Source organism: Ambystoma mexicanum, chromosome 7p (genome assembly GCF_040938575.1).
Source record: "Ambystoma mexicanum isolate Mex_15411 chromosome 7p, UKY_AmexF1_1, whole genome shotgun sequence".
In the NCBI taxonomy this organism is placed as follows: Eukaryota; Metazoa; Chordata; class Amphibia; order Caudata; family Ambystomatidae; genus Ambystoma; species Ambystoma mexicanum.
In genome coordinates, this window is record NC_090939.1 from 487,661,456 (window position 1) to 487,676,314 (window position 14,859).

The window sequence follows — 14,859 nt, forward strand, 5'->3', positions numbered from 1 at the left end:
TCCCTACTTCAGAGCCAAACAAATGGGTAGGATTGAGTTTGTTTTCCATGGGAAGAAAGCAGGGTTTTCCTATCCCTGTGTGTGTTAGGAGTTAGGGATGGAGGGCAGGGGATCTTCCAAAGTGTGCTGCCAATATTCTGGGGTTTGAAGGCACAGAGTGTTGTGGCTTGCTGCTCTGGCAGGGCTTTGGGATGGTGATGAAATTGGGCATTGCCTGGCCACCCCACGTGTAGCTTTGGTAATGCATTGCCTTGCCACCCCACTTTGAGCTTTGGTAATTAAAGCTGCTGTTCTGTGTCCTGCATTTAAGAATACATGGGAAAAGGAGATGTATGACTTAAAGACCATTTACTATGTCTTGCACCCATTGTAGGAAACAGCTCGTCAGAAGCGGATCATGGGTCAGCAAGCTCTTCAACAACCACCAGTTGTGATGTCTAAACTGATATGACAGCACCTTGGGACCTCAAAGAGATTCAGCTGGCTGATGTTGTAGAAGAAGACACCAGGAGAGGAGGAATAATGAGAGGATGCATACATGCTGCTGCATTAGGAGCACCTTCCAACCTGCCAGTGAATAAGCAGAGTACATGATTAGCAATAATGAAAATATATGGTCAGCAAGGCCACCAATAATCCATTTGTGGTCCTCAGCACATATTAAGCATTAACACGTGGGGGAGCACAGAAATGAGAGAACCAACTCAAAATACATGTGTTCTTCTCTTCACTAAAGATATCCAGTAAGTAATCCTGACGGAAAGTAACCATGAGGCTGATCGTGTATTCATGGTTTGCAATGGCTGCCATCCAGAGAAACAATACACTTGGAAACAACTGGATGCACTAAAACTATAAAGCCTATTCTGGTCTATTGATCATGTCTCTCATGTTTAACAGCAACCACAAAGCTCTCAATGGATTTTCACAAGAGCACTCATGATACCATGTCTTCCAACCATTATAATTCTCCTAAGATTCAGCAAAGGTTCCTGTGCTTTGATGTCACGAAAGAAGTCAAGTGGACAACCAGGCACTCGGCGGCGATTTATGGACTTTGTGGCGCAGCTTCAGAAAGGCTATCATCCTGGGAGAGACCTGATAGTTGATGAGCAGTTACTGGGTTTCCATTGGAATTTCCAAAGTAAAGCAAAGATACAGCATCAAGATGCAATGGTGTTGCGATGCTGCCACTCCTAATCCACTGCTTGGTGATGTGTATTTAGAGAAGTGGCTGTAGTCCCAAAATGGACGAGTGTAGGCATGGATGTGGTGCAGTGCTTTGTGCAGCCATGGAGAAGAAAGGTAGAAATGTGGTGAGGATGATTCTTTCACACAGTCAGGTAGAACCCCATACATTATTCCACATCTAAACGGAGACATGTTGTCCCCTTTGTTTGAATTTGAGGGACCTAAAACCAATTGTCCTCTATGTTAAAAAAGAGGAAAGGATATAAATGAAGATTCATCATTATCCAATCTAATGTATTTGATAATTATCTATGTACATGCTGAATCATATTGAATTTGGTATGAAATTTGGTTGGAGTTTTGCTCGATTGAAGAGCAAGGAGTTCTCAAAGAGATGCCTTTCGGATTTGTGTTATATACTTCTTACGGTCTCACATCCTAGGAGACCTTAAGTCTCAGAACCTGACATTTTTTTGCACAAACGTGACTAAATTGGTTGTCAATAACACACATTCCTTGAAACCTGTCACTATATATTGAACCATTAGCAGTGCACTGATTTGCCTGCCCATATGTGCAACGCAGTTTCAGGCTTTCTGTAAGGGGGTGAAGGCAGGTTAGAAGACACCCACACTCATGACATCACCATCCATCTGGTCATGGGTCTGGAACTACTTCACCTTTCTGGAGGTTTTAAATATCAGGGGGAGGTAGGCACAGTAATGTGCAACCTCTGCCGAAGACAGTTCATTGGGGTAATGCAAACAAGAGTGTGTTGGGCAACTTCTATATGATACATCACTGTAAGCTGTGGCACAAGGAAGTGTATTGGGGAGTCCATATCACATGCCCCAGATCCATTACTATATCAACCTCTTTCAGTGATCACTACATTGCTTGTGAATGCTCTAGAAAGCAAGCTTCTTCCCCTCTAACTCTAGGCCAGTCAAAACATCTTCAAACATCTTCCCAAGCTACCCCCATGTCTAGACTAGCACAGCAGGATTTACTGGCATCACTGAATAGCAAAACCTCTTCACCAACACTAGTAGGGCAGTCTCAAGTAGGTGGTGTTCAGGGTCTGGAACCATTTAGTCAGAAGAGTAGAGAGAGAGTGATGAAAAGTGCCAGCACATACAGCCTGCATTGCCTGTCTCATCCCGGTCGGGGTATCTGGATCCTGTGCAGTGTTGTAAGTCATGGTAAAATATAATACTCCAGGACCAACCCGTCCTCTTGTAAGTGACTGGGCAATAGAGTATTAAACATGGAAACTTGGAAAACTGGAAGTGTCCAGAAAGAAATATAGGAGTGACTTATCTGGTAGGTAGAGCCAAATGAATTGAGCCAGAACCTCGCCAGTGTGAGTGTTGTACTTGGACATAGGCAGTGGGTTTTCTGAATGGTAGAGCTAAATAGATCGAGGAAGAACCTCCAGTATATGTGTGTGATACTGGGGCTCTGATACCCACTCTGCTGATTACTAGTGCCAAATCATGTGTCCTCCTAGCTGGTAAAACATGGTACTAAAATGAGAACAGAGAGAGAATCCTACTGTCCAAAGGTATTCTGTATCATAACTCATATGCCTAGATGTTGTCATTTGGTAGTGGCAAGTAGCTTGAAACAGAACCTCCAGTTTGCGAGAATAGTACAATGATGTAGACAGTGGCTTTATTAGTTGGTAAATGGTACAGACAAAAACAATTAGGATGAAGGGAAAATGAAAATGTCACTCTTGCAATGCTCTCAACTGCCTGTCAGGAGCTGAGTATTGCATAATCATGGATGTTTGCATATCAACCACTTCTGTCAGAGTCAAAATCACCAGCCCGTTGCGAGCACCCCATCTGTGTGACTATAGCTGGCTTGCACACAAATCCTCATTATCTGAAGAAGCTGTTCTGTACTCATCCAACTGCTAGGCCTGGTGTGTTCTCCCTTGATAGTCTTTGACAATATGATGCATATTAATTTTCATTTTAGGAAAGTAAGCTCTCTCATATTTGTGTTACTGATGTGTTGCCTGTGATCTGAGATATTAGGTACATGAGCTCTAAATACCTGTTCAAGGTACACCCTACCCAAGGGGCACCTTAGTATTTCCATAGCTCCATTAACAAGTACAGATTGCTATATTGATTACTTACCAAGTCATAATTGTAGTGGCTCATCATCACTACCTAAATGGCATTAATTGAGGACATAGCCATCAAACATCTGGTCTGCCGTGGTCCTGGGGAATTCTAGTGTGGACACTGATGCACACAGCAGCCATACTGGGAAAGGAGTCTGCCCCACATTCTATAACACTTTTCCACTGTCTGAAAACATGTCATGGTGCCCCCTGAACCAGTGTCAGAAGTTGATGCACTTTCTGTGTTGGGCCCTTACTATCTACAACGATCTCTTCCCAAATACTCTCCTTCTAGAGCTCTCTACTCAGCCTCCTCCTCTGCGGGTAAGCCATTTCTCCAAACAGAGATTTGTGGTTAGATCCTTATCCTCTGCAGGTGCCTCCCTCTGGAACAGCCTCACTGCCTCTCTCTGTCTTGAGCCAGACCTTTTTAAGTTCCGGGAACTCCTCAAGACCTACCTCTTCTCTTCCTCTTTCTCTCTCCCCTGTTAACATCCTTTCTCTTCGTTTCTTTCCCTCCTCCCTTCTCTTCCCCAACCTGCTCAGTGGTGACTAATCGCCTTGTGCACCTTCAGACCCTCCCAATTCTCAGGCTCCCCCGTCAGTCCTGCCCTTGCCTCCGGGCCTCTTCACTCTGCCTGTCACTACTGCAATACACTCCTTGAGAGGGGCAACCACCCTGCACTTAACCCAGGCACCTGCTGGACTTAGCGCACTTGTCCCCCTCCCTTGCACAACCTTGAATGTTCTAAATCTTGCAAGACTGACTGTCCGGCCCTTCCTCTGTCTCCCCTCCCTAGCGTGGACATGCTTGAAATACTCATGCTTAGGCACATTGCATGACCACCTAACAAGTGATCTGAAATGCCAGGCCAGTACTGCAGTTTTCGGATTTGTGTGCTACTCTCCCTCTGCCCCCTCACACTTTGGCAAGCACTTCACTAGTAGATATGTCTCTGCCCTAGTATGCTAGCTATGCTTTGCTAGCTATTGGTGTTAGATCATTCGGAATCTTAAAGGCCTAAAAATGACGACTGTATTCCCAACAAAAAAATTTCAATTACAATTACAATTGATCTCTGGCCTTTAATTCTCCCATTTTGTCTTTTAAATATCTCTTTAATGCATCCTTACATATGTATTGGACGTCCCGTTGTGAAAGACAACCACTTTTGTTTTACTCAGTCTCCTCGCATGCAGTTTGTTTGAAAGTTGCCACCTTGATTTTAAACCATAGGTCAAGAAAAGATGCTATAAGGTACTTCATATTCCCATTCATAGCAACAATACCTGGATCCTGTCAGCAGGTTGATAGCTTTTTCAGGGGCAAATGCCCTGTTGCTGAATTGACATAGTGTTTATGTTCATGCATTATGTTGGGCAGTTCTAATTCCAACAGACCAATGACAGAACCTGAGTGATATCATGTATAGGCTAACCCACTCGGAGGATGCTTCAAAAGGCTGCAGTAAAGAGCGAACATTGTCCAACACTTGCCACTATGAAGTTGTTAGTTTGTTAGGTATGCATCATTCATGTTTAGGCTCTGGTTATTGAAGTAACCTGTGTTTTCATTGCATTGTTCTCACATTTGCTCTACCTAGCATATGAAGGAATGAAATCTGCTGACTCATAATTGCATTTTTCAGATGGTCTAAGGGAGTGGGCTAGGGCATTGAGTGAAAGGAGATATTCAAACTGGGCTTGTAAACATCTGTGGGTCAAAAGAACTCTCTGATGTAATTGTGCCCAAAGGCAGCGTTTTCCCTGCAATTAAGAGGTGGGTGAATGATCTATCACCTTTTGCTTTCCCCATTTGGGCCCACCAAGTAGAAAGGCACACATTGGTTCTCGAGTTCCCTCTGAAGACACTGATTACCGCAGAAAAGCACCACACACATATGTCAAGATGTGCTTGTTTGCTTTTCTGCTGTAAAATAACTCCACATGTCCAATTCTATTCCGCTTCTTGATGTCTCCTTGATGTACTTTGCAGTGAAGGCTGTATGGATGCTTTTGACTACCTGATGAAGAAGCTAATGCTGTTCATGTGACTCATCTGATCTACCACTAGCATGGTTTTTTCATGGTGATTTTGGAAAGACCATGAACTGCAACACAGGAAGTGTGCTAAGCTTGCTTCCTGTGCACAGTGCTTGCACTTGACAGTTACATGTGTGTGTCAATACCTGCACTCTCTTGTTCTGATGTGTTGTCTCACTCTGTGTCTTTGCTGCTCTCGTAGTAGGGGTGTCTGAATCTTGATCTTGAATCAGGGGATAAATCATAATCTTCAAGTTCCTCATTATGATTTGATTCTAAGGAAATCAGTTGTGGGAACATTTCTTGACTTTTGACAAATCTGTCAATGTATTTATCACTTTTGACATAGAATCCGTGTACACCTGTTTTCCCCAGGACTCTGCAGAGGAGATAATTTGACAGCATCTTGGCTTCCACCACTATTCTAGTATTGAGGATATTTTATCATGTTGTCCCCCTCCCTCTGCACCTGGAGCATGCTCTACTCAAATTCCGGAAGCTCCTTAAGACTTTCCTCTTTTCCTCCTCCTTCCATTCTTCTCTCCTCTGCTAATCGCACAGCTACTGTGTTTGTATCCTAAGCCCTTATGCATCCTCAGGGCTCTGACCTCCCACACTAATTCTCCCCAGCTCCTGTCTATCCACAGAACTTCCATCTGCACACCCTCTGCCCTGGAGGTTCGCACTTACACTTCCCGCAGACCCAGTCTGTGTAGCACTCAACATCCCTAGCACTTGTTCTGTGGCTCGCCCATGAGCTCGGACTCCCCAGCACTTACCCCCTCTTCCCTCTTCCTTGCTGCACTTGCACGCTCTGAATAATCACAAGGCATAGTAGGTTCGTCCCTTCCACCTTTTTCCCCCATTGCTCTTAAATATTGTTTTTATGTATTTTCCACCCACGCTCCCTCCCTGCCCTGTGGCGGTTTTAAGACTATATTTTCTTATTGTATAAGTGTCTAACAAGCAAACAATAAATAAATAAATATGTAACAATATAGCACTTACCAAAAACATGTTTTCATTTTGAACATAAATTGTATCAACAGATAAGTGGTACAGCCATGGGAGCTACGATAAACCATGATGTGGCCAATCCCAATATAGAGTCACTCATGGCAAATCCACTCCACATCAAACTTATTTCCATAACATCTCGTAGAAATGCTACGTAAATGATGTTTTGGGATCTGAAACAGCTCACCAACCTTAGACACCGATTTTGGGGGATGGGGAACACTATTATCCCACACCTCAGGCTCATCTGCCACATTAGTGGCTAAGAGGGAGACTTTGTTGACATTGCTGTCTACTGAGAAACCGATTTAATCAAGGTGCATTCTTATGCTAAACCTAATGCAAGGAATTTGTCATTACGTTTTGACAGCTTCCATCTGCTTAGTCTCAGGGCGACCTTAGCTGTTGGGCAGTTTTGCGATGCATAGAAATAGCTCTGACAGATCCCAATTCAAGAGTAGTACATCTATCTTGGTAAGTAAATTGATTTAATGAATGAGGATACTCTAAAAGCATGTAAAGAAAAGTTACAAGCGAGCCTCAAGCAACAACAGGGAGGCACTCTCAGACAAGCTTCCTTATGATTCACAATGGGACAGGCTGGTATGTGTAAATATCTTTTCTAATCTCTCCAACAACATTAAAAAAATCATTTTAATCCATTGACATCTTCTTAAAAGGAGCACTTCTAAACTACATAACCCATTCCCCTTTTGAAGCAGGGTACCAATTTAATAGATTGTCCAGTAATGTAATTTAATGTAAGTGGTCTTTGAAAGCGCCAATCAGCCACTATTGTTGGGCTCGCTGTACTTGGCTCTGTAAGAAAAATGGGGGTTGGGGCTCATTAGTTCGATAGTGGAAAAGGTAGATGTGAATCCTTTGATGTTGATGGGTGCGGGTCGCAAGAACCCAATTCATGAATGCCAATCTGCTTTATTTGGGTTTGGTGGAAAATCTTGGGCGTATGTTATCTATAGGGAAGACCCCAATATCTAAAAGGCTACAATACTTTGGGTCTTGTTAGCTGCTGTTGTAGGAGAGTGTGAAAAGTCTAAAGATGAGAACTTAGTTGTAACTCAGTTAGCGTTGATTGTCTAACAACTAGGTCTTCGGTGGTCATCTGTGGGGGGTTTATGTGTGTAGTTGTTAAGATGGATTTCTGAACTCTGACCTGGTGGGAAAAGGTTCAGAAGGCCACCCTAGTTTCTTGGAGCAGGGTAGCCTCTGGACAAGCCAGACCAATCAGGGTAGCTATGGCAGGCGGTCAAGACTAAGTCTCATGAGGGGTGAGGGTGACTGAAGGACCTCAATGAGCACACAAAGCAAGGACACCTACAAATTACTCCAGACAGGTGTTATATCAAAAATATAGACACATCTATTACAAGGCCTTTGTAGCATAGACCATAGCAAAAGAATCACAGTAAAACTAGGTAGACCAACACAACACTATCAATACAATGTATATACAAGACCATCAGGGTATAAAGGGTTAAGTGCACAAAATATGGTGACAAACCTAGAGGGGAAGGAAACAGGCAGTGCAGATAGTCTTTAGGCCCAGTTCGACATCAACAATTCACCTAACTAAGAGGCAGTCCAAGCCCTAAGAAGAGAAGAGCCTTGTGATCAATAGTACATGCAATGCCAGTGCATGCGGTTGTGCCAATGGGCAGAATAGGGTCTCTTCAGGGGTCTCTAGCAGCTCGGGAAGGTAGATTAGGCGATGCAGAACAAGTTCCCCATTTTAATGTATTTTACATTTTGTGTAGAAAACCCCCTACATTATCCACAACCTCTGCCTAACCCTCTTCCATTCCATTGGCTGATTTGTGGATGACATGTGTATGTCACTACATGTGCTAGATGCCAACCAAAGTGAGGGAGTGTTATCCTGGTGCCTCCTGTGGTTGTGTTGAGGGTGTATCGACCACTGCACATGACAAACAATCAAAAAACCTAACCTTTGCAAGCATTTTGTGCTATAACTAACGATCTTTATGATTTGCTTATTTTCACTTTTAGAATATTGTTACAGATACTCAGTGGTACCATAGTGCTGAATTCCAGGTAATTAGAATATTTGTTTTTTGTATGCTCTGACAAATGCGATCCAAAATACATTTTTAAAAAATGTGTCTGAGGAACCTAACGTCAATTGAAGACACAGAGGGTTAAATGCTGAACAATATATTGTGTAACATAAAGGCACTGGGGTGAAGTGCAAGGGGTAGCTGCTGGCTGAGAAGTGCATTGTGGGAAGAATAATAGTATGGTGCAGCTTTGCTGACTGTTGCTCTATGAAGAAAGCAATTTTAGACTTTTTTAGTCACATCAAAACTATTAATGAACATTTGTTAGTAGGCAAGCTGTCTTTCCCCACTTCAGAGCCAAACAAATGGGTAGGATTGAGTTTGTTTTCCATGGGAAGAAAGCAGGGTTTTCTTATCCCTGTGTGTGTTAGGAGTTACGGATGGAGGGCAGGGGATCTTCCAAAGTGTGCTGCCAATATTCAGGGGGTTGAAGGCACAGAGTGTTGTGGCTTGCTGCTCTGGCAGGGCTTTGGGATGGTGATGAAATTGGGCATTGCCTGGCCACCCCACGTGTAGCTTTGGTAATGCATTGCCTTGCCACCCCACTTTGAGCTTTGGTAATTAAAGCTGCTGTTCTATGTGTCCTGCATTTAAGAATACATGGGAAAAGGAGATGTATGACTTAAAGACCATTTACTATGTCTTGCACCCATTGTAGGAAACAGCTCGTCAGAAGCGGATCATGGGTCAGCAAGCTCTTCAACAACCACCAGTTGTGATGTCTAACCTGATATGACAGCACCTTGGGACCTCAAAGAGATTCAGCTGGCTGATGTTGTAGAAGAAGACACCAGGAGAGGAGGAATAATGAGAGGATGCATACATGCTGCTGCATTAGGAGCACCTTCCACACCTGCCAGGGAATAAGCAGAGTACATGATTAACAATAATGAAAATATATGGTCAGCAAGGCCACCAATAATCCATTTGTGGTCCTCAGCACATATTAAGCATTAACATGTGGGGGAGCACAGAAATGAGAGAACCAACTCAAAATACACGTGTTCTTCTCTTCACTAAAGATATCCAGTAAGTAATCCTGACGGAAAGTAACCATGAGGCTGATCGTGTATTCATGGTTTGCAATGGCTGCCATCCAGAGAAACAATACACTTGGAAACAACTGGATGCACTAAAACTATAAAGCCTGTTCTGTTCTATTGATCATGTCTGTCATGTTTAACAGCAACCACAAAGCTCTCAATGGATTTTCGCAAGAGCACTCATGATACTATGTCTTCCAACCATTATAATTCTCCTAAGATTCAGCAAAGGTTCCTGTGCTTTGATGTCACGAAAGAAGTCAAGTGGACAACCAGGCACTCAGCGGCGATTTATGGACTTTGTGGCGCAGCTTCAGAAAGGCTATCGTCCTGGGAGAGACCTGATAGTTGATGAGCAGTTACTGGGTTTCCATTGGAATTTCCAAAGTAAAGCAAAGATACAGCATCAAGATGCAATGGTGTTGTGATGCTGCCACTTCTAATCCACTGCTTGGTGATGTGTATTTAGAGAAGTGGCTGTAGTCCCAAAATGGACGAGTGTAGGCATGGATGTGGTGCAGTGCTTTGTGCAGCCATGGAGAAGAAAGGTAGAAATGTGGTGGGGATGATTCTTTCACACAGTCAGGTAGAACCCCATACATTATTCCACATCTAAACGGAGACATGTTGTCCCCTTTGTTTGAATTTGAGGGACCTAAAACCAATTGTCCTCTATGTTAAAAAAGAGGAAAGGATATAAATGAAGATTCATCATTATCCAATCTAATGTATTTGATAATTATCTATGTACATGCTGAATCATATTGAATTTGGTATGAAATTTGGTTGGAGTTTTGCTCGATTGAAGAGCAAGGAGTTCTCAAAGAGATGCCTTTTGGATTTGTGTTATATACTTCTTACGGTCTCACATCCTAGGAGACCTTAAGTCTCAGAACCTGACATTTTTTTGCACAAACGTGACTAAATTGGTTGTCAATAACACACATTCCTTGAAACCTGTCACTATATATTGAACCATTAGCAGTGCACTGATTTGCCTGCCCATATGTGCAACGCAGTTTCAGGCTTTCTGTAAGGGGGTGAAGGCAGGTTAGAAGACACCCACACTCATGACATCACCATCCATCTGGTCATGGGTCTGGAACTACTTCACCTTTCTGGAGGTTTTAAATATCAGGGGGAGGCAGGCACAGTAATGTGCAACCTCTGCCGAAGACAGTTCATTGGGGTAATGCAAACAAGAGTGTGTTGGGCAACTTCTATATGATACATCACTGTAAGCTGTGGCACAAGGAAGTGTATTGGGGAGTGCATATCACATGCCCCAGATCCATTACTATATCAACCTCTTTCAGTGATCACTACATTGCTTGTGAATGCTCTAGAAAGCAAGCTTCTTCCCCTCTAACTCTAGGCCAGTCAAAACATCTTCAAACATTTTCCCAAGCTACCCCCATGTCTAGACTAGCACAGCAGGATTTACTGGCATCACTGAATAGCAAAACCTCTTCACCAACACTAGTAGGGCAGTCTCAAGTAGGTGGTGTTCAGGGTCTGGAACCATTTAGTCAGAAGAGTAGAGAGAGAGAGTGATGAAAAGTGCCAGCACATACTGCCTGCATTGCCTGTCTCATCCCGGTCGGGGTATCTGGATCCTGTGCAGTGTTGTAAGTCATGGTAAAACATAATACTCCAGGACCAACCTGTCCTCTTGTAAGTGACTGGGCAATAGAGTATTAAACATGAAAACTTGGAAAACTGGAAGTGTCCAGAAAGAAATATAGGAGTGACTTATCTGGTAGGTAGAGCCAAATGAATTGAGCCAGAACCTCGCCAGTGTGAGTGTTGTACTTGGATATAGTCAGTGGGTTTTCTGAATGGTAGAGCTAAATAGATCGAGGAAGAACCTCTAGTATAAGTGTGTGATACTGGGGCTCTGATACCCACTCTGCTGATTACTAGTTCCAAATCATGTGTCCTCCTGGCTGGTAAAACATGGTACTAAAATGAGAACAGAGAGAATCCTACTGTCCAAAGGTATTCTGTATCATAACTCATATGCCTAGATGTTGTCATTTGGTAGTGGCAAGTAGCTTGAAACAGAACCTCCAGTTTGCGAGAATAGTACAATGATGTAGACAGTTACTTTATTAGTTGGTAAATGGTACAGACAAAAACAATTAGGATGAAGGGAAAATGAAAATGTCACTCTTGCAATGCTCTCAACTGCCTGTCAGGAGCTGAGTATTGCATAATCATGGATGTTTGCATATCAATCACTTCTGTCAGAGTCAAAATCACCAGCCTGTTGCGAGCACCCCATCTGTGTGACTATAGCTGGCTTGCACACAAATCTTCATTATCTGAAGAAGCTGCTCTGTACTCATCCAACTGCTAGGCCTGGTGTGTTCTCCCTTGATAGTCTTTGACAATATGATGCATATTCATTTTCATTTTAGGAAAGTAAGCTCTCTCATATTTGTGTTACTGATGTGTTGCCTGTGATCTGAGATATTAGGTACAGGAGCTCTAAATACCTGTTCACGGTACACCCTACCCAAGGGGCACCTTAGTATTTCCATAGCTACATTAACAAGTACAGATTGCTATATTGATTACTTACCAAGTCATAATTGTAGTGGCTCATCATCACTACCTAAATGGCATTAATTGAGGACATAGACATCAAACATCTGGTCTGCCGTGGTCCTGGGGAATTCTAGTGTGGACACTGATGCACACAGCAGCCATACTGGGAAAGGAGTCTGCCCCACATTCTATAACACTTTTCCACTGTCTGAAAACATGTCATGGTGCCCCCTGAACCAGTGTCAGAAGTTGATGCACTTTCTGTGTTGGGCCCTTACTATCTACAACGATCTCTTCCCAAATACTCTCCTTCTAGAGCTCTCTACTCAGCCTCCTCCTCTGCGGGTAAGCCATTTCTCCAAACAGAGATTTGTGGTTAGATCCTTATCCTCTGCAGGTGCCTCCCTCTGGAACAGCCTCACTGCCTCTCTCTGTCTTGAGCCAGACCTTTTTAAGTTCCGGGAACTCCTCAAGACCTACCTCTTCTCTTCCTCTTTCTCTCTCCCCTGTTAACATCCTTTCTTTGTTTCTTTCCCTCCTCCCTTCTCTTCCCCAACCTGCTCAGTGGTGACTAATCGCCTTGTGCACCTTCAGACCCTCCCAATTCTCAGGCTCCCCCGTCAGTCCTGCCCTTGCCTCCGGGCCTCTTCACTCTGCCTGTCACTACTGCAATACACTCCTTGAGAGGGGCAACCACCCTGCACTTAACCCAGGCACCTGCTGGACCTAGCGCACTTGTCCCCCTCCCTTGCACAACCTTGAATGTTCTAAATCTTGCAAGACTGACTGTCCGGCCCTTCCTCTGTCTCCCCTCCCTAGCGTGGACATGCTTGAAATACTCATGCTTAGGCACATTGCATGACCACCTAACAAGTGATCTGAAATGCCAGGCCAGTACTGCAGTTTTCGGATTTGTGTGCTACTCTCCCTCTGCCCCCTCACACTTTGGCAAGCACTTCACTAGTAGATATGTCTCTGCCCTAGTATGCTAGCTATGCTTTGCTAGCTATTGGTGTTAGATCATTCGGAATCTTAAAGGCCTAAAAATGACGACTGTATTCCCAACAAAAAAATTTCAATTACAATTACAATTGATCTCTGGCCTTTAATTCTCCCATTTTGTCTTTTAAATATCTCTTTAATGCATCCTTACATATGTATTGGACGTCCCGTTGTGAAAGACAACCACTTTTGTTTTACTCAGTCTCCTCGCATGCAGTTTGTTTGAAAGTTGCCACCTTGATTTTAAACCATAGGTCAAGAAAAGATGCTATAAGGTACTTCATATTCCCATTCATAGCAACAATACCTGGATCCTGTCAGCAGGTTGATAGCTTTTTCAGGGGCAAATGCCCTGTTGCTGAATTGACATAGTGTTTATGTTCATGCATTATGTTGGGCAGTTCTAATTCCAACAGACCAATGACAGAACCTGAGTGATATCATGTATAGGCTAACCCACTCGGAGGATGCTTCAAAAGGCTGCAGTAAAGAGCGAACATTGTCCAACACTTGCCACTATGAAGTTGTTAGTTTGTTAGGTATGCATCATTCATGTTTAGGCTCTGGTTATTGAAGTAACCTGTGTTTTCATTGCATTGTTCTCACATTTGCTCTACCTAGCATATGAAGGAATGAAATCTGCTGACTCATAATTGCATTTTTCAGATGGTCTAAGGGAGTGGGCTAGGGCATTGAGTGAAAGGAGATATTCAAACTGGGCTTGTAAACATCTGTGGGTCAAAAGAACTCTCTGATGTAATTGTGCCCAAAGGCAGCGTTTTCCCTGCAATTAAGAGGTGGGTGAATGATCTATCACCTTTTGCTTTCCCCATTTGGGCCCACCAAGTAGAAAGGCACATATTGGTTCTCGAGTTCCCTCTGAAGACACTGATTACCGCAGAAAAGCACCACACACATATGTCAAGATGTGCTTGTTTGCTTTTCTGCTGTAAAATAACTCCACATGTCCAATTCTATTCCGCTTCTTGATGTCTCCTTGATGTACTTTGCAGTGAAGGCTGTATGGATGCTTTTGACTACCTGATGAAGAAGCTAATGCTGTTCATGTGACTCATCTGATCTACCACTAGCATGGTTTTTTCATGGTGATTTTGGAAAGACCATGAACTGCAACACAGGAAGTGTGCTAAGCTTGCTTCCTGTGCACAGTGCTTGCACTTGACAGTTACATGTGTGTGTCAATACCTGCACTCTCTTGTTCTGATGTGTTGTCTCACTCTGTGTCTTTGCTGCTCTCGTAGTAGGGGTGTCTGAATCTTGATCTTGAATCAGGGGATAAATCATAATCTTCAAGTTCCTCATTATGATTTGATTCTAAGGAAATCAGTTGTGGGAACATTTCTTGACTTTTGACAAATCTGTCAATGTATTTATCACTTTTGACATAGAATCCGTGTACAGCTGTTTTCCCCAGGACTCTGCAGAGGAGATAATTTGACAGCATCTTGGCTTCCACCACTATTCTAGTATTGAGGATATTTTATCATGTTGTCCCCCTCCCTCTGCACCTGGAGCATGCTCTACTCAAATTCCGGAAGCTCCTTAAGACTTTCCTCTTTTCCTCCTCCTTCCATTCTTCTCTCCTCTGCTAATCGCACAGCTACTGTGTTTGTATCCTAAGCCCTTATGCATCCTCAGGGCTCTGACCTCCCACACTAATTCTCCCCAGCTCCTGTCTATCCACAGAACTTCCATCTGCACACCCTCTGCCCTGGAGGTTCGCACTTACACTTCCCGCAGACCCAGTCTGTGTAGCACT

General features: G+C 43.4%; 1 long non-coding RNA gene across 3 annotated transcripts in view; it reads left to right on the plus strand.

Annotated features, from left to right (window-relative positions):
- The window catches only part of LOC138526132 (uncharacterized), a 186,674-nt gene that overhangs the window by 94,902 nt on the left and 76,913 nt on the right, over positions 1-14,859 (plus strand). For 2 of the 3 annotated variants that reach the window (XR_011283503.1, XR_011283505.1), the window contains exon 3: positions 374-9,914. The exons of the other annotated variant lie outside the window; for it this stretch is intronic. This is a non-coding gene — a long non-coding RNA (uncharacterized lncRNA). The remainder of the gene's footprint in view (positions 1-373; positions 9,915-14,859) is intronic. 3 annotated transcript variants of the gene reach the window in all.